Consider the following 20727-nt stretch of genomic DNA (forward strand, 5'->3'; position numbering starts at 1 on the left):
TTAGAGAGGTGTCATGATGATTGTGAGGGACTGGCTGTTATCAGGTGCCAATGTCTGTGGTTGAGCAGTGAGTATGGCTGCTAGCCATGGGCTGTGCCCTGTGATGCTGTTGTGTAGTGACCAATGTGGTTGCTCTTCACAGCTAGCAGCAAGCTGAAGTCACCAGGCACTAGGGCAGGAAGCTGCATGTAAATGAGGCGAGATGTGTAGTTAATAAGATTGTTAGCAATAATCTCCCTTGACAGGCAATTTACTGCTGCCTGGTGAAAATCTTGCTGTTAACACCCAAAGTCTAATGAAAGGGTGCAATAAATTGTCCCCAGCATCAAGATGGGCCTTGCAGGACTTCCTGTGCAATGTTGTATTCCTCATCATGGCCCACATCTATAAGATTCTGCCCTATGAGTCAATTATCATAAAATTCCTTCTGGTTTATTAATGTTGGGTTTGGAAATCCTTACCTGGTCTGACCTACATGTGACTCCAGATGCACAACAATCAGGTTGACTCTCAATTGACCTTGGAAATGACCTAGCAAGACAATCAGCTCAAGGGCAATTTGATCAAAGATGATGGGAACTGCAGATGCTGGAGAATCCGAGATAACAAAGTGTGAAGCTGGATGAACACAGCAGGCCAAGTTTGGCCTGCTGTGTTCATCTAGCTTCACACTATGTTATCAAGGGCAATTTGAGATGGGCAATGATTGCTGGCCCTGGCAATATCCACATCCTATACTAGAATAAAGGGGAAAAATATTTAATGCCACCAACTGGTTAAAGACCTGGGTCTTTTGTTTCAAAGAAAACATCTGTAACTGAGGAGGGGCACTGTGTTTTAAAATCGGCAGCAGTCACCAGAGAGACCAAGTTTCTCATCAACCTTTCATGTGGATTAACAGTAAACATGTCTTGGTGATTCCCCTGCAGAATTTCACACGTGCTGTTGTTTGAATTATTTTAAAAAAGCCTCACCAACATTGAGCAATAGCAGAAACTCTGCAGAAACTATGAGATACGAAGGAAGCCGTTGGAGTGCTGTATTGTTGGAGGTATTGTCACATGGATGTGATATTCACATGAGATTCTATTTGCCTGTTTGTGTGATATAAGTGACCTCAAGGCAGCAGTGGGTTCTACCTTTGGTATTATCAGGCTTATACTTAGGGCTTATACAGAGGAAGAGTCACTGGACCCAAATGTTAACTGGTTTCTCTCCACGGGTACTACCAGGCCTGCTGAGCTTTTCCATCAACTTCTGCTTTTGTTTCTGATTTCCAGCATTCACACTTAAACTTTACTTGGTACTGATTGTGTAATATTGAGGACATTTCCAACTCCTCAAGTGCTGAATTCATCCTGACAAATCAAGAATGAACTAGACAACATCCAGGCTTCGGCTCGTAAGTGACAAATAACATGCGGACAATTCAAGAGCCAGGTAATGACCATCCCCAACAAGGCAGAATCTAATTTCCCTCCTTGACAATGAAACCCCCACTACAGATTGGAGGGTAGTTAATGTAATCTCTATTTAAAAAGGGAGGTAGAAAGAAAAGTGGGAATTATAAATCAATCAGCCTAATAACAATAGTGGGTAAAATGCTATAGTCCATCAATAAATTAATAGCTGAGCACTTAGAAAACAGTGGCAGGACTAGAGAGAATCAGGAGGCTTTTTACAAAAGGGAAATCAAATCAAGCAGATGTTCACCTGCACATCTGCCAATGTGGTATACTGCATCTGCTGTACCCGTTGTGGCCTCCTCTACATCAGGGAAACCAAGCCGAGGCTTAGGGACCGCTTTGCAGAACACCGATGCTCGGTTCGCAATAAACAACTGCACCTCCCAGTCGCGAACCATTTTAACTCCCCCTCCCATTCCTTAGATGACATGTCCATCCTGGGCTTCTTGCAGTGCCACAATGATGCCAAAAGACAATAGACAATAGGTGCAGGAGTAGGCCATTTGGCCCTTTGAGGCAGCACCAACATTCATGATGATCATGGCTGATCATCCACAATCAGTATCCTGTTCCTGCCTTATCCCCAAAACCCTTGATTCCACGATCTTTAAGAGCGCTATCCATCTCTTTCTTGAAAGTATCCAGAGACTTGGCCTCCACTGCCTTCTGGGGCAGAGCATTCCATATATCCACCACTCTCTGGGTGAAGAAGTTTATCCTCAACTCTGTTCTAAATGGCCTACCCCTTATTTTTAAACTGTTCCTGTGTTTCTGGATGCCACCCAAAGGTTGCAGGAAAAGCAACTCATATTGCACTTGGGACCCCTGTAGCCTAATGGTATCAATGTGGATTTCACAAGCTTCAAAATCTCCCCTCCCCCCACCACAATCCAAAACCAGCCAAACTTATCCTCGCCTCCCTAGCCTGTTCTTCCTGTCACCTATCCCCACCTCCCACCTCAAGCCACACCCCCATTTCCTACCTACTAACCTCATCCCGCCCGCTTGACCTGTCCGTTCTGCCCGGACTGACCTATCTCCTCCCTACCTCCCGACCCTCACCCTCCTTTACAGGCTCCATCCCCACCTCTTTGACCTGTCTGTCTCCTCCCCACCTATCTTCTCCTCTGTCCACCTTCAATCTGCCTCCCCCTCTCCCTATTTATTTCAGAACCCTTTTCCCTTCCCCCATTTCTGATGAAGGGTCTAGGCCCGAAACATCAGCTTTTGTGCTCCTAAGATGCTGCTTGGCCTGCTGTATTCACCCAGCTCCACACTTTGTTATCTTGGATTCTCCAGCTTCTGCAGTTCCTATTATCTCTGATACGTTTCTCTGCCATTCCCACTTACACTTTTATTTATAAGCTGTGGCATTTTAAGAGTTGCAATATTCCTCAGATTTTAAATTATGCTGTCAAGTGTGCTATATGCCGGATTCTTCTGCATACCAATCTCTCAAAATTTGGAGCAATGTCTTAGTTTGTAGAGGGAACTGTTGTAACACTTTCGGTGCAAAGCCTGCTATGAAAGATTTTTACATAAGAAATAGGAGCAAGAGTAGGCCAAGTGGCCCCTTGAGTCTGCTCGGCTATTCAATAAAATTATGGCTGATCTTTTTGTGGACTCAGTTCCAACTATCCACCTGCTCACAATAACGCTTAATTTCTTTACTGTTCAAGAATACAACTGTCTTTGCCTTAACAGCATTCAGCAAAGTATCCTCAACTGTGTCACTGGGCAGGGAATTCCAGAGATTCACAACGCTTTGGGTGAAGAAGTTCCTCTCCAACTCAGTCCTAAATCTGCTTGTCCTTATTTTGAGCCTATGCCCTCTTGTTGTAGTTTTACCTGCCAGTGGAAACAACCTCTCTACTTCTATGTTATCAATTCTATTCATAATACATATTTCTATAAGATACCCCATCATTCTTCTAAATTCCAATTAGTATAGCCGCAGCCTCTCCTTATAACGCAACACTCTCAACTCTGGAATCAAGCTAGTGAACCTCCTCTGCACTCGCTCCAGTGACAGTACATCCTTTCACAACTAAGGAGGCCAAAACCATATGCAGTACTCCAGGTGTGGTCTCACAGCACCCTGTACTCCCTGTTTTAAATGCCACCCCTCTAGCAATGAAGGATAATATTCCATTTGCCTTCTAAATTACATGCTGCACCTGCAAACCAACTTTTTGTGATTTATGCACAAGGACGTCTAGGCCCCTCTGCATAGCAGCATGTTGCAATTTTTCACCATTTCAATAATTGTCTATTTTGCTGTCATTCCTACCAAAATGGATGACCTCACATTTACTAACTTTGTACTCCATCAGCTAGATGATTGCCCACTAACAACCTATCTATATCTGGCTGCAGACTTTCAGTATCCTCTGCACACTTCGCTCTACCACTCATTTTATTGTCAGCTGCAAACTTTGACACACCATGCTTGATCCCCAACTCTAAATTATCTATGTAAATTTCAACAATTGCAGTCCCAACACTAATCCCTGAGGCATACCACTAGCCACTGGTCACCATCTAGAAAAACACACATTTATCCCCACTCTTTGCCTTCTGTTAGTTAACCAAATTTCTACCCATGCCAATACATTACCTGTAACACCATACACCTTTATCTTGTACAGCAGCCTTTTGCACAGAGCCCGGTCAAATGCCTTCTGGAAATCCAGATGCACCAGATCCACTGGCTTGCCATTTTCCACGGTGCTTGTAATGTCCTCAAAGAGTTCCAGTAAATTAGTTAAATATGATCTACCTTTCATGAACCCATGCTGCATTTGCTCAATGGGACAGTTTCTATCCAGATGTCTTGTTATTTCTTCCTTGATTGTAGATTCAAGCATTTCCCCACCGGGATTATACTTACCCATCTTTTGTGTACCTCCTTGTTTAAACAGTGGCCTCACATTTGCTGTTTTCCAATCTGCTGGAACAACCCCAGAGTCCAGTGAATTTTGGTAAATTACCACAAGTTCATTTGCTATTTGTCCCGCCATGTCTTTTAGCATCCTGGGATGCATTCCACCCAGGCCAGGAGACCTGTTTACCTTCATCTCCATTAGCTTGCCAACACTACTTCTTTTGTGATAATGATTTTTTGTAGGTCCTCACCTGCCATATCCTCCTTGTCATCAATTATTAGCGTGTTATTTGTGTCTTCCACAGTGAAGATCAACACAAAATACCTATTCAATTCTTCAGCATTTTCCTCATTTCACATTATTAAATCCCCCTCTCATCCTCTATAGGACCAATGTTTATCTTAGCTATTCTATTTTGTTTTATATATTTTGTATATTTAACTTGGTTTAACTTTGCATCACTAATGTGCAGTACCTCAATTTTGCATGAGATCTTAAAAGCAGACATTTTATCTTTGCCAACAAAATACACCTCTTAACTTTGTTAAGGATTCATTGCCAAAGGATGTCATTGAAATCTCAAGAACTGTTCTCGTAAAGATAAAATAAAAATGAATAACTTTAAGCATACTCAGAAACTTAAAAATAATGCTACTTTTATACCGTACAGTTATCATTGTTAAAAGTTTGCATGACTATCTGCAATATACAGAGGTTTCGTGAAGAAAATACAATCTATGCATTGGCCGGGAATCGAACCCGGGCCTCCCGCGTGGCAGGCGAGAATTCTACCACTGAACCACCAATGCAAGAGATAGTAAAGTAGTTCCCTTCTATGTTCATATCAAAACTTTACAGGGAATTAGGTCATTTTCATAAAGGTTATTAATTTAGTATTCTCGCACTTTCAAGTTTATTTTAATGCAAAATATCAAGATAAGCAAACTTTGCTTGACAATAAGGCACACTGCAACAATATTTTTTGTGTCTGAATTAGTTCAGCACTTATGTTTGCAGCATGAACTCATATAAAAAAAGAAGCTGAGCTGCAGACTGCAGTAACCAGAGCTTACAGGCTTCTTGCTGATGATGATGTGGCAGCTTCAGCTCACAAACCACAATAAACATAAAACATGAATCCCACTGTGCCTCAAACTGCACGCTGGTTAACAATAGCAAACAGTGAGTCACAGACTGCTGTTTTCTTTAAGTCAGCAGACTGAATTGAAACTAGATTGACAAGGACCGATCAGCATACTTCCCCAAGAATAATGGACTGAATGAGACTGACATGAAACAGTTTATGTCTACATTAACAGTGATTTATAGTGCTAACTGAACAAACCTATCCTATCCCCTTTTGTACAAGGAAATGAATTGATTAACTTGACTCTTTTTTTCTAAACACTCTCAGGATTGAAGATTATAAAGTGTGAAGCTGGATGAACACAGCAAGCCAAGCAGCATCTCAGGAGCACAAAAGCTGACATTTCGGGCCTAGACCCTTATCACTCTCAGGATTGAAATTGAGCTTCAAAGTTATATGCTTTGAATCAGGCTGTAAAATTGCAAATATGTACACTGGCATTTTTAAAAATAATCCAGAAGGATCTTAAACACAGAATTTTTGTTTTAGATATTTAATGGAATATGTCTTAATGAATTAAGACAGCCAATAAACAAAATTAGGGAATATTTACCAGAATAAATGAATCATAAAATACATAGATAGCTTTCCTATTATTATGCTTGGAAATACAAAATTATCTAAAATTTATGTCAGCATATAATTCAGTGGGGGGCTCTGGCTTTACTTATTTGATAGGGTTTGCTGTCTGCCCTGCGTATGGATCAAGCCTTTGGCCCATGAAATTAAATTATTGATTATTAAACTGGATTTGACACTACTTCACCCATGTGTGATTGGGAACCATTCTTTCATTAAGATGTCCTCTCTGGAAAGCCCCAGGAAACTGGGATCTTCACTCTTTTTAAGATACATAAACAACATTGCCAACAAATAAAAAAAGGGCATTATAACTTACAGATAACTGTGTGATTTATGCGTCACGAAATTTCCTGTAAGATGATCTTTTACAATTGCAACTATGGCAGGAATAATGGGACATGACATCCAATGCCAAAAATGCTATGCCTCACATGTGTCACCAACAAAAATGATTTACCAACAGATAGCATTTCATTGGTAATCTAATTTTGCAACCGGTAGCTGTATGCCATAGCCAGGGTTCATCCTAAAAACAACCTTCATTGGAGATTCCATGATCAACAAGCACTTCGGGACTTCGATGTTGTGGCCATTTCAGAGGCATGGATACAGCAGGGTCAGGGATGGATGTTGCAGGTTCCAGGGTTTAGATCTTTCATAAAGATCAGTGAAGGTGGTAAAAGAGGGGGAGGTGTGGCTTTGTTAGTCAAGGACAGTATAACGGTGGCTGAAAGAATTTTTGATGAGGACTCGTCTACCGAGGTGGTATGGGCTGAGATCAGAAACAGGAGAGAGGTCACACTGCTGGGAGATTTTTAAAGGCCTCCACAAAGTTCCAGGGATGTGGAGGAGACAATTGGCAAAACAATTCTGGGCAGGAGCAAAAGGAACAGGGTGGTCATTATGGAAGACTTTAACTTCCCCAACATTGACTGGAAATGCTATACCTCTAGTAATTCAGATGGATCAGTTTTTGTCCAATGTGTGTAGGAGAGTTTCCTGACACAGTATGTCAAAGGGTCAACAAGAGGGGAGGCCACACTGGATCTGGTACTTGGTAATGAACCAGGCCAGGCGTTTGATTTAGTGGTAGGTGAGCACTTTGGAGAGAGTGACCATAATGCGGTTATGTTTAGTTTAGCGATGGAAAGGGATAGGAACATGCCACAGGGCAAGAGTTATAGATGGGGGAAGGCAATTATAATGTGATGAGGCAAGGCTTAGGAGGCATAGAATGAGGTAGCAAAATGCAAGGGATGGGGACAATCGAAATGTGGAGCTGGTTTAAGGAACAGATATTGAGTGTCCTTGATAGGTACGTCCCTGTCAGGCAGGGAGGAAGTGAGAAGGTAAGGAAACCGTGGTTTACTAAAGAAATTGTATCTCTTGTTAAGCGGAAGAGGGGGGCTTACATGACGTTGAGATGAGATAGTTCAGATGAGGCGATGGAGAGTTACAGATTAGCTAGGAAGGATTTAAAGAGAGAGTTAAGAAGAGCAAGGAGAGGACATGAGCAGCCATTAGCAGGTAGAATAAAGGACAACCCTAAAGCTTTCTATATGTATGTGAGGAATAAAAGGAAGACTAGGGTAGGAGTAGGGCCAGTCAAAGACAGAAGAGGGAAGTTGTGTATGGACTCTGTGGAGATCGCAGAGGTCCTAAATGAATATTTCTCATCTGTTTTCACTCAGGAAATGGAGAATAGTGTAGAGGAGAAGACTGAGATACAGGCTATTAGACTTGAAAGGATTAAGGTTAGTAAGGAGGAGGAGTTATCAATTCTAGAAGGTGTGAAGGTAGATAAATCCCCTGGGCCGGATGGGATTTTTCCGAGAAATTTCTGGGAAGCTAGGGAGGAAATGGCGGATCCTTTGGCCTTGATCTTTGAGTCATCATTGCCTACAGGAATAGTGCTAGAGGACTGGAGGATTGCAAATGTTGTGCCCTTGCTCAAGAAGAGCAGTAGAGATGACCCAGGTAATTGTAGGCCAATGAGCCTTATGTCTGTTGTAGGAAAAGTTTTGGGAAGGATTATAAGAGATAGGATTTATAATCATCTAGCAAGCGACAATTTGATTGGAGATAGTCAACATGGGGATTCGTCAAGGGCAGGTCGTGTCTCACAAACCTCATTGAGTTTTTTGAGAAGATGACCAAGCATGTGGATGAGGGTAGGGCAGTTGACGTGGTGTACATGGACTTCAGTAAAGCCTTTGATAAGGCCCCACATGGTAGACTATTGGAGAAAATGTGGAGGCATGGGATTGAGGGAGATTTAGCAGTTTGGATTAGAAACTGGTTTTCTGCAAGAAGGCAACCAGTGGTGGTTGATGGAAAATATTCAGCCTGGAGTCCAGTTACTAGTGGTATGCCACAAGGATCTGTTTTGGGACCACTGCTGTTTCTCATTTTCATAAATGACTTGGAAGCAGGCATAGGTGGATCGGTTAGCCATCTCTCCTTCACCATGAACATGCAATCCCTCTACTCATCCATCCCTCATTGAAATGGAGTGAGGGTTCTCAGCTTATTCCTTCAAAGGAGATCTGAAAAGTCTAACCACCACTGCTCTACTCTGCGTGGCTGAACCAGTTCTCACTTTGAATAATTTCTCAGTTTATCTTACTCTCTACATTTGTCCCAGATATCCTGATACTTTTTGAGGCATGTGCAAAATTCTTTGTTCCCCTCCACAACCTTTTCTCTCTTATATCAATAACTGTATCCATTCTCCCTCTTGCTTTTGCCTGGAATTGGAAAAATTCATTAATTTTGCTTTTAATTCCATCCTTCTCTAACCTCCTCCTGGTCCACCTCAGATTCTTCATTTCAACTTCCTTGACTTACTGTTTCTAGTTCTGGTGCACGCTGTCCACTAATACCCATTACAAGCCCAGTGACTTCCATAGTCACCTTGACACATTTTTTTCATACCTTGTTTCCTGCAAGGACTCTGCTCCTTTCTTCTAGGTTCTCTGTCTCTGTTGCATCTGTTCCAGTGGTGCCATCTTCTACAGGCGTGCTTCTGATATGGCTACTGTATTCGTCAACTGAACGCTCCCACAGATTTGCCTGACCCATTTGCCACTCTGCCCTTGTCCTTTCTTCTCCACTTACAGCAATAACAGGATTCCTCGTCCTCCCTTTCCAACTCATCAGCCTCTGCATTCAAAGGATCACCCTCCACAATTCCCATCAGCACAGCAGGATACCACCAGTGAACACATCTTCCTTTCCCATATCTGTCTGCAATTCACATGTACAATTCCCTCCATGACACCCAAGTCCACTCCTCCATCATGCCCAGCAGTTCTTTACCTTCCCATGCAATCGCAAAAGGTGTAACACTTACCCATTTACCTCTTCCTCCTCACTGTCCAAAGCACCAAACACACCTTCCTCTGAAAAAATGAAGAAGCAATTTGCTGGTTCTTCTTTCTATCTAGTCCACTGCATTTGCTCCTCACAATGAAGTCTCTCCTACTTTTCTGAGACCAAACGCAGAACCCTTCAACTCTGTCCTTAAGATTGAACCTAACTTTCTGGTTGCTTGTCATTTCAATACACCATCTTTCTCTAATGTTAATATTTCTGTCCTAGGCCTGCTGCAGTGTTCCAGCAAAGTCTGATGTAAGCTGGTAGAATAGCACCTCTTTTTCCATTTAGGAAGTTTACAGCCTTCAGGACTCAACATTGAGCTCAACAGCTTCAAAACTGAAGTTTGAAATTTTGATTTACTCCCATTTCCTGCTGTGCCTTGTCTTTTGTGTCATCACTGCCGCATCTTCTATTAACACTCGGGGTTAGCTGGAGCAGTGTGGACGGGCTGGAGGACTGGAGCAGGGTGGACGGGCTGGAGGCCTGGAGCAGGGTGGACGGGCTGGAGGCCTGGAGTGATGCACAGTGGGCTGGAGGCCTGGAGCAGTGTGGGCGGGCTGGAGACCTGGAGCAGTGTGGATGGGCTCGAGGACTGGAGTAGTGTGGACGGGCTGGAGGCCTGGAGCAGTGTGGACGGGCTGGAGGCCTGGAGTGATGCAGAGCGGGCTGGAGGCCTGGAGTGATGCAGAGAGGGTTGGAGGCCTGGAATGGGCTGGAGGCCTGAAGCGGTGTGGAGTGGTCTGGAGGTCTGGAGCAGCACGGAGTGTCTGGATGCCTGGAGTGGGCTGGAAGCCTGGATCGGAGCAGGAACAATTGTTGGCCTGGGTTCTGGCTCAGGCGGTCAGGGGCTTACAAGGCTGGCCAGACTGCATGGTATCCCTTTGCTGAGCTACTGCAATGTAATATTCTTCTTTGATTTGTTTATCTGACTTTAATGTTTATCCTTTTAACTCTTATTTCTAAGAATCACTGTAAGGTAATGGAGCTTCTTTTCCCTTTTATTCCTCTTATTGTATTTCAGATTTGTACCTAGATACTTTGTACCTAAAATGGCACTATGAGAGGCTACATTGCAAACTTTTCACTGTACTTCTGTACTTGAGTACACATGACAATAAAGGATATTCAATTCGATTCTTCATCTAACTCTGCTCTACAACCACTAATGTTTGGTTTACGTTTTACTCACCTTTCCACTTTCTCCTCCTTCCTTCTTTTCAACAGTATAAATCCCGTTATTTTTTCAGTCTCTGTCAAGTTCATTACTCAGGGCCTTGACAATTCAGAGTCAACCTGTCTGGTTTAAATTTAAATATTATCAGAATCAACCCATTCAGAGATGTTATTGCACATCCTAAAGAGCAGGTGGGACTTAAATCCAGGTCTCCTGGCTCAAAGGTAGGGGCGCTACTACCACAGCACATGAACCCATTCCCTGATTTAAATTTAAACAAAGCTCAGCAGTTTACTATCAGTCATCATCTGTTCAGTGTAGTCGTCATAGCAGTGACGCTACCAGTCAGAGTCTACTTACAAACCAATCAGCATCATTATCTCATGTCATGGAAAAACGTCATTCCACTTTACATTGTGTATGCCCTGATCAGTGCAAGCAAGATACCATGTCTTTTTCAGTAATTACGATTATATAGGTTTTGGACTGGATATGGTTTCATATTAGAAACATTTTGGCCATTTTTCTTTCATCAACAATGTTTCTTTCACTCATGAGACATGGGCATCTCTGGCTGGCCAGCATTATTGTCCATCCTTAGTTGCCCTTGAAAAGGTGGTGGTGAGCTGCCTTCTTGAATCACTGCAGTCCACATGCCGTAGGTTGACCCTCAATGCCCTGAGGGAGGGAACTCCAGGGTTTTGACCCAGTGACGGTGAAACAATGGTGACGTAATTCCATGGTGAGTGACTTTGCGGTGAACTTCCAGTTGGTAATGTTCCCATGCATCTGCTGCCCTTGACCTTCTAGATGGATGTGGTTGTGGGTTTGGATGGTGCTGTCTGAGGATCTTGGTGAATTTCTGCAGCGCATCATATAAAAAGTATATACTGTTGCTACTGATCATCAGAGATAGAGGGAGTCCATGCCTCTGGAAATGGTGCCAATCAAGTGGGTTGTTTAGTTCTGAATGGTGTTCTTGAGTGTTGTCGGAACTACACCCTTCAAGGTAAATGTGAAGTATTCCATCACACTCTTGACTTGAATATTGTGGATGATGGACAATCAATTCCTGATTTGGGAATCAGGAGGTGAGTCAGAATATTCCTAGCTTCTGACCTCCTCTTGCAGCCATATGACAAGTCCATTGGAGTTTCTGATTAATGATGAAACCAAGGTCATCGATAGTGGGAATTCAGTAATGTAACACCACTGAATGTCAGATTGTCTCTTATTGGAGATGGTCAATGTCTGGCACAAATGTTACTTGCCACTTTTCAGCCTGGCCTAGATATTGTTCGGATCTTGCTGCATTTGGACATGGACTTCTTCAGTATGTGAGGAGTTGCATATACATACACTTTGGCACGATTTATTTTAGACAAAAGATAGAAATTATTGGAAAAGCACAGCAGACCTGGCAGCATCTGTGGAGAAAAATCAGAATTAATGTTTTGGGTCCGGTGCCCCTTCCTCAGGGGGTGGTAGTGAGGAAAGTGTTGTTTTTTATGCTGAAGATAGGGTGGAGGGTGGGGGACAGGAGTAAATGATAGGTGGAGATAGATCCCAACGACCGACAAGGATGGTTGGACAAAAAAAGGAGTGGATAACGGTGAAGCTTGGAAGATGAATAGCTATTAATGGGGACTGTTAGTGGGTAACAATGGATTGTGTGCAAAGCAAACTATGTGATAATAAGGCCTGGTGTGTGGGGTTTGGGGTAAGGACATGGGAGAAGCTCAAGCCCCAATGTTGTTGAAGTTGACATTGAGAATTTTATGAGTGATGCTTCACCTCACTGCCAACAAGCTCTCCACTGGAGTGGAGCTAAATTACATAACCCGTGGCAAATTATTCAACCTTCGCCATTTTAAAGCGAAAACCAAAGTCACCCCAACCAGTGTCAGTGAGCTGCAGTATGCAGATGATGCTTGCGTACATGCAATATCAGAAGACCTACTCCGGACCATAATCAGTACCTTTACAGAGGCATTTGAGAGCATGGGTCTCACCCTGAACATCCACAAGACAAAGGCCCTCCACAAATCTGGCCCAGCATTGAGAAGCAAATCCTAATCATCAACGTCTATGGGCAGGCCTTAGAGAACATTGACCACTCCCAGTCCCTCGGGAGAGTCCCGTTGGCCAAAGCAGCTATAAATGAAGAGATCCAACAGCACCTCCAATGTGCTAGCGCAGCTTTCGGCCACCTGAGGAAAAGGGTGATCAAGGACGACAACATCAGATCTGACACCAAGATCATGGTTTACAGAGCTGTGGTAGTTCCCACCCTCCGGTATGGCTCTGAGATGTGAACTGTCTACAGTAGACTCCTCAAAGCTGTTTGCGCAAGATCCTGAAATTCTGCTGGGAAGAAAGACACACCAATACCAGCATCCTCGACAGGCCAACATCCCCAGCACTGAGGCACTGACCCAATGGTTTGGGCACATCATCTGCATGGCCGACACGAGACTGCGCAAGCAGGTGCCCTACTCCCAGCTTTGAAATGGCAGGGAAGCTCCTTGAATAGAGGAAGAGCTTCAGTGATACCCCCAGTGCGGCATTCCCGCAGACACCTGGGAATCACTGGCCAAAAACCATCCAACATGGAGGAGGAGCATCTGAGAAGGCATTAAGAACATTGATTCTTGCCATCAGGATAAAGGAGTAGCCAAGCGAAAGGAGCGCATTGCCACACCTATGGTCCACCCACACCTTCCCAAAACCACCTCTGCCCCAACCGTAATAGAGCCTGCGATAGTAACATTGGTCTGTACAGCTACCTACGGACTCACCCTGAGAGAGAAAGAGAGTCTTCCTCATCCAGGAGAGACCGCCAATGATGACGATGATTAGTTGTGATGGAGAAAGGAATTCTCTCTGGAATGAGTGCCATTGGGGTTAATGGGTGGTTAATGGTTTTATTGTTACGGCGTGTTTGTGTTTCAGTGAAAGACGATCTTGCTATATCCAAAACATAATATTTTCTATCAAGCCAAATTTAGGTCAGGTACCTGACTTGTCCATAATAAAATTAGCTGGGACCATAACAACAAAGTATAACTAATTTATTACAATTAAGACCTATACAAACAACATGCAATGATCAATGCCAAATGACTGTGCAAATATAGATGCTTATTTTCCAACATCTCAAACTTACCCTATGAGGCAATCACGGGTAATAAATTATGGCCCAAAACCTTGATAACGTATCAAACAGCAAATACAACAAAGACTGATCCCAGCAAGTGACACCGCCAGTTCCTCCACTCCAGATGTTAGTGTCACTGCAGGTCACCAAATCTAATTAAAACTTCATAGCAGGTTCCAACTGTTCACTTCTGATAACTTGGCTTTGAAATTCCCTCAAAGGCTACTCCATCATGGGCTATCTTAATGACTGCTCACCTCTTGATATTACACCTTCCTTTCCTGGATCCACTTGCCCCTGGATTCCGGAAGCTGAACTCCAGCATTTATTCACAAGCACAACTCCAGTTTTCACACAAAGAGTGAGCTTGACCCAGCCAGTGCTGCCCTGGGTTTGGTTTCTTGATCTCTAATCTGGTCCAGTGGCATCGAGCAATTACTACTTCTGAACTTTCAAATGCCAACTCTCAACTGCAGTGAGCTATGACTTACACTGACAGCTTTGCTCAGTTATTGACTATGCAAGGCTTCTTTCAAACCCAACTCTAACTCTTTGCTGCCAGTTGACTCCTAGGATGTCATACTGAGCTCTGACTGCACAGAGCTATCAAACTGCTCTTGATTTTATACTGAACCCCACCTACATGGAACCAGCTTCCCTGTTGTACAGCAAAACTGTTCTTTTCATCATGAAGTCTGGTGCGGTCTCTCTTTTTCTTCTGACTCCAACTGGCTGTGCCTGCAGAACCAGTCTTCAGAGTCCTGTGACAACAAAGTGAGGAGCTGGATGAACACAGCATAAGAGCTGCTTCTCCTGCTGTGTTCATCCAGCTCCACACTTTGTTATCTCTGATTCTCCAGCATCTGCAGTTCCCGTTATCTCTGACTCAGTGTCCTGTGAGCTGTTTTGTTTGAGTTTTCATATCCATGCACCAAACATTGCCCCTATTGTGAGATGGAAGCAAACCTAGCAACCAGCAAAGGGACTTGAGTGCTACAACATTTGGGAACTCTCTGTCCCTGAATGTTACTTTGTTCACCAACTACTGGCTCCTGCAGCATAAATTCCATACAGTAAGAAAGGTTTTAAAAAAATACTATTATCTCATCAACCCATTCAGAGGTGTTATTATACGCCTTTGTAACAGATCTCCTGGCTCAAAGGCAGGGATGCTACCACTATACGACAAGAATCACATTTTTATGCTCAGGCATGGATGGGGTATGAATCTGCAGTTTTCAGTTTACATGACTGATTTTAATCACATGATGAAAATAGCAGAGTTAAAGCTTGCCAAACGTTTATTCATCAATCCTGGAGTAAACAAGTTGCATGAATCCTTAGAATCCTTAAATGGTAAGAGATATACATAAGTATTCCAAAGATGCGCTCTGTGGTTCTGCATGAATCAGCGTGAGAAATGTATTAGTGTCACATCCATGATAAGACAGAAAAGGGGAGGATAATAGACTGACTGTGTTCTATAAAATATGAAATGGTAGAAATGAACAGAACCAAGTACTCGGTGCCCTCCAGCAGTAACAAAACATAAAGTAACCATTCACACAAACTACAAAAACCATTTGTTTCTAGGACAGTATATCAATAATTTTCTTTCCCCTCCAAATCACCTTTTATTGAAGATCTCCTATCCTCCTTCTTCTCCGTGTCATCTCTACCTCTTCCTGTTCTTCCCTCAGCCCTGTCCTGTCCTTGACCCCACTCCCTGTCACCTTTCCCTGTCCCTTTTTCTTTCGACTCGCCCTCTCAATTCTCATATGCCCTGTCGCCTCTTTCTCACCCTGGCACCATTAAACTCAATTCTATTGTAAGGACTGGTCTTTGTGGCACAGGTTTTCTCCTTGTGTATTTAGCATCCAAAGTAAACAAGGTGGAACTGGTGTGCTTTTGCCCACAATGCCATCTGCATGGACCTACCTTGGAAGAGGCAGTAACTTCAGAGTCACACATAAATCAGAAAAGAAAATATGGTTATGGCAGGCGAGAAAATGACTTGGAACCCAGAATTACAAATCTCTGCCTATTAACGTCCCCACCTCAACTCATCCTGCCCCCTTTCCTCTGTCACCCTCAAACTTCCCTGATTAAAAATCTGTTCAACTCAGCCTTGAATATATTTAAAGATTCAGCCTCCAGTGCTCCCTAGGTTAGAGATGATGGGAAATGAAATTCCTCCTTGTCTTAACTGGGAGAACTCTTACACTGACAGTGCTCCCTATTTTATTAGATATAATTTCTTTGCATCTATCCTGTCAATTCCCTCCGGAATCTCTCATGTTTCAATAAGATCACTTCTTTCATACTCCAATTCTGCGAAGACCAAACTGCACAGCCATTTCTCATAAGGCAACCCTTTCACTGAGGGGAATCAACTAAGTGAACTATTAAAAACACAAGTATAACTCTCAAGCAAGGAGACAAAAACTTCAGTTACAAAGCGTCATTAAGGAATTCAAACAACCTAGAGCGTCTAATGAAGTTTCAGACGATGAGAAAACTCAAAGCTTCTGTAATGTTGAAAAGTGGAATAAGAAGACATCGCTAGGAATTCTAGCAAAATTGGTTTTACCTTCTGGAACAACAGTTCATTAAAGTTAACACTGGCAGACATTTTGTTTAATCGCGATGGAAGTGGAAACAGTCATTTTGAGGAGTATCATCTGTCCACGATGACAGCAACATCTTGAAGCAGCAACTATTTCTCAACAGAGAGGAATCAATGACAGACTATGTAGAGGACTGCTATACCTCAACAAGCTATCAAAAGATACAAACTGCAGTGCTTTAAGTGAAACGAGCAACCCTTTGCTCATCCTCAGGACCTGTTTAACCATGAGTACAACCTCCAACTATTTGACCACAGAAGCCATCACAGCTGCTGAGTCTTACTTCAAGCTTATATCTGCTCACTCCAGAAAGAGAATCTTTAAGCAAGCCAGACCTACAATGATAGTAGTGACTGATCTCATTTTTATCTTCATTAGTAACTCTATCTCACTTTAAATCTTTGTAACTATATTTTAGCCAATAAGCTTACTACTTAATTAAGTAACTTTCAGCAATAGTTGATCTTGTTTAAAACAGAGCAGTGGTGCTTGTTTAAATTTTGAAGCACTTGAAAATTAACAGGGGACTCCCTACAAAATCCTCACTTAACATCATTCCAAAGTCATGCCTGGCACGTGCTTTGAGACAACATGTTAACAAGTCTCCATGATCTCAAAGTTTCTCTTTACTGTATTTGTAGAAATGGGATGATTGATAAGTTGCTGCACCTACTGCAGCAAAATATGAAATGTTAGATTGGGAGAAACATGTTTTGTTGTCCCTGCATTATTTTTTGCCTCCAGTGTGAGACCTGAATTATTCTCCAGATTTGTTATTTCTCTAGGTTAAAATCCTAGCTCAGTCATGGATGAATTGAAGCTTGCAATGCGGACTTCTCAAGAATCATGCATATTAGCCAGTGAGGAGAATGGAAGAATGAATCCCCACAGTCGACAATATACATGGAATTCTTCCCACACGAGTATGTAATACTGTAAGAATATCACCCTTCCAAACAGCACTGAAGTGTTGGTTGAAACTCAACTCCCTGGTGGGACACGTGAATCAACAGTAATCCTAAATGAGCCGAATTAACTGAATATATGTGAGATTAGACTGGAAATGACAAGTGACCTGGGTCCCAGTGAGAGGGAAGGAAGATGGAACTGAGGTATCGGTCATGATCGCCATCTAGTGATTCTTGTAAGGAAAGTGCACTTGTGAGGACGTTGCATGATGATAGTATCAAATTCTGGTGCGATTTCATCCTATCCTGCAAATAGATTGCTGATATTCTGAAAAATTGGACTCCTCCCACAATGGATCACGATTAATCCATGCCTGTTTGTTGCGATACAAGAAACTTTGTGTTATATATTCAATTACATTATTGTAGAGTTGTGCAAAGTTTCTCCTTTCGTCTTGACAGTGAAAGCATCTTCCCTGACACAACTGGCAATGGACCTAGCTTTTCTGTTTATATACTCGTTAGTCCCATTTTTGTACATCATCAAGTCATTTGCAGCAGAACATGTGTAACCTTGCCCTCTTGGAAAGTAAGCACATACAGTACCCATTCCCCAGCTCTTGCTGCAGCCCATTCAAGCCTGGTAACTCACTAAATGCAGATCTTGTCTTTGCAATACTTTCTAAGGTCAGTGCAATGCAAAGTTGTTGAGCTGGTAGCTGCCAGTGTCAAACCTCCAACCTCCACAGCACATATTGGCCAGGAGGCAGTTGCTGAATACCTGAAAGCATAAGAACAGGAGGTTTTGAGCTTTTGGAGTAAAAGGTGCCTTTACACTAAGAATGACCACCAAGCATATACCTAAAGAAGTATGGGATAATGATGCCAGATACATGGTGCAAGAGTGTGTAGCATTCCAAAAGAGGCCCTTTTCCATACACATAGCTTTGGTTAGTAAATACTGGTAATGCCTGCTCTCCTGAATGCAGATCTGATCTTTTACAAAAACATTTCATACGTAATATTTCTTTGAGGGCTTACATTTTGAAGAATTGAGAAGAAATTCATTTATTTCAAGATTTATGCAAAAACCTCGAGTTTATTTCTTTAAAAGAGGTTGCCGAAGGGTTAACATGGACACATAACTGCCAAGGCTTCTGAAAAATCACATGGCTAATGGTAATGTCTTGTTTTGCTGCTGACCCTGCTGCACTGTTTGAACAGTGACTTGGAGAGGTTCATGTTTTATCTGGCTTAACTGGGGGACAAGAAACCCGTGAGGAAGGGTTGCCCAGCTCAGTGCTTCCATTTCCGAAAAGAGCCCTCTTTCTGAATTCAAGATGAAATCTATATATTATTCTGAAACGAATGGTTGGAGTAACTTCTCAATAGTGCATCTCCTAAGATTCTAGATACAACCATGCATGACTATGATGATCACACATGACAGAACATCAAAGCCACAGACTTTTGAACATCCTATGCTTTATCCTTTTGCCTTCAGAAATAATCTGTTAACCAAAATGTTTGCTTTTCAGAAAACCAATTTCTGCAGATATTTGAGATAGCAAGGTGTAGAGCTGGACGAACACAGCAGGCCAAGCAGCATCAGAGGAGCAGGAAAGCCGACGTTTCAGGTCTGGACCCTTCTTCAGGTCTAGACTCGAAATGTCAGCTTCCCTGCTCCTCTGATGTTGCTTGGTCTCCTGTGTTCATCCAGCTCTACACCTTGTTATCTCAGATTCTCCAGCATCGGCAGTTCCTACTAGCTCTACAGATACTTGCTTATTCTTGCTCTTTTCTTGAAGTGTATTGGTGTAGGGGTGTGTATTTTGTGGATATTTAAAAAAAACCAATTATACTCCAACATTACTGACCTTGGAACTTAACAATTTATTGCACTTTCATTGAAAAGGTGCTTTTTTTTACAATAAACCAATAATAAAGTTTATCAAGAAAATTGATTTGTTGATCTATTTATTTTGAAACATGCTTTAGTAGAGGTAATTAATTAGCCATCTTAGTAACTGTAAAATTGTTTTTATTTTATGTTGTGACTTCCAGAGTAGTGGAACTACAACAAAAAACAGTGCAACCCACCAGCCTGGTCAGACCAGATCTGACCATTCCTTGCTCTTGTGCACTACACCTATTAATAAAGACAAGAAAACTGTATGCATTAATACTGCTCTCTCCACCTTCTTGCTCTTGCCACCTTCAATAATCTGGGTGCAAATATACACGAAGGTCCTTCAGCTCTTCACCCCATTTAGAATTGTACCCCCATTTTGTATTGTCTTTCCATTTTCTTCCAACCATGCATCACACTACTCTGCATTGAATCTAATTTGTTGCCCAGCCACCAACTTGGCACTGTCCTTTTTGAGTTCATCACTGTCCTGTTCACAATTTATATTTTTTCTCCATGTTTCATCTCATCTGCAAACTTTGAAATTGTCTTCTGCAAACCCAGATCCAAATCATCAATGTAAATCAGGAAAAGCATGAGCCCCAGTACTGGCATCTAGAGAACTACACTACAAGCCTTCCATCTCAGCCAAAATAATGTCCATTGATCATTACTGTCCATTTCCATCACTCAGTCAGTTTTGTATCTATAGTGCTACTGTCACTTTTATATCATGACCTATAATTTTCCTCACAACTCTCTTATGTGGCACTGTATCATGAGCTTTCTGGGAATCAGCACATATCACCTCAACAATCTTATGACATGTTTGGATATTTTCAGTAACCTTGACTACTTTTGTCATTAAACTTCAGATAGGTGGGAGAGAGGATGGACATGTTGTGTCTCTTGCCTCCTTGACCTGACATAACCTGTCCATCTTCTCTCCTACTTATCTGCCCCACCACTCCCTACCTGCATCCATCTATCACCATCTCACCTACCCTTCACCAGCCCCACCCCTCCTCCCTCTATTTAATTCCCAGCTCCCTTCCCCCTCCCTTATTCTGAAAAAGGGTACCAATTCAAAATGTCAACTTTCCTACTCCTCTGATGCTGCCTAACCTGCTGTGTTCCTCCAGATCCACTGACTCCAGCAATTGCAGTTCTTGCTACCCCCAATTTGTTATGGCAGGAATAGAGGTCCTCTTCCAATAATTAAAACTGAAACTCCCAGAGAAGCTTGCCTGACCTCACCTCATCTGTTAAACTGTTGTGGAGAAAGGGAGACTAATGAAAGAAAATCTCTGATATTAACTTTATAAACAACAAGTAGCAATTTATTTATTTAACCCTAACAGTGAGCAAATTAACAGAATTACTAACAAACCAAACAATTCCACCTTAACTACCAACTATCCCCTAACTGAACTAAATTCTATAGGTATGCTGTTCCAGCAAACACAGATCTCACTTATATAAACCCAAAGTCTA

General features: G+C 42.4%; 1 non-coding gene across 1 annotated transcript; it reads right to left on the reverse strand.

Moving 5' to 3' along the window:
- Positions 1-5089: 5089 nt before the first annotated feature.
- On the reverse strand, positions 5090-5160 carry trnag-gcc (transfer RNA glycine (anticodon GCC)). Its single transcript has one exon. It is a non-coding gene; the product is annotated as a tRNA-Gly (tRNA).
- Positions 5161-20727: the final 15567 nt, after the last annotated feature.

Source organism: Stegostoma tigrinum, chromosome 5, assembly GCF_030684315.1.
Source record: "Stegostoma tigrinum isolate sSteTig4 chromosome 5, sSteTig4.hap1, whole genome shotgun sequence".
In the NCBI taxonomy this organism is placed as follows: Eukaryota; Metazoa; Chordata; class Chondrichthyes; order Orectolobiformes; family Stegostomatidae; genus Stegostoma; species Stegostoma tigrinum.